Source organism: Phaethon lepturus, unplaced genomic scaffold, assembly GCF_000687285.1.
Source record: "Phaethon lepturus isolate BGI_N335 unplaced genomic scaffold, ASM68728v1 scaffold21177, whole genome shotgun sequence".
Lineage (NCBI taxonomy): Eukaryota > Metazoa > Chordata > Aves > Phaethontiformes > Phaethontidae > Phaethon > Phaethon lepturus.
Window position 1 is genome coordinate 382 of NW_010552796.1, and position 394 is coordinate 775.

The following is a 394-nucleotide window of genomic DNA, read 5'->3' on the forward strand; positions in this document are numbered from 1 at the left end:
GAAGAAGGCTTCATTGGGGCATGGGCATGGCACAAAGCCGGCTATGAAAAGGCAGCAGTGTTGGAAACCAAAGCACAGCCCGTGTCATTAGCTGCGATGGTTTGCATTCAAGATGAGCTTGTCAGAAAATTGTTACCTCTACAAGGGGTGCCTCTGGTCTTGCAGCAATGAAGGGCAGGGATAAGAGCCAGCCCATGTCCCTGCTCCCTCATCCCTTTCTCTGGCTTCTTTCTCTTTGGGAACCAGGTGAGTCTGATGCCCCTTCTCCTCCTCTTCCAAAGTGGGATCTCTTCTTGATGGACAACTCAGCTGATACTGGCTCTGTCCTGTGCTGGAGCTTGGAGATCCTTGTCATGACAAAAGGAAATGGGTGGGAGGTCTGCTGAGAGAGAGG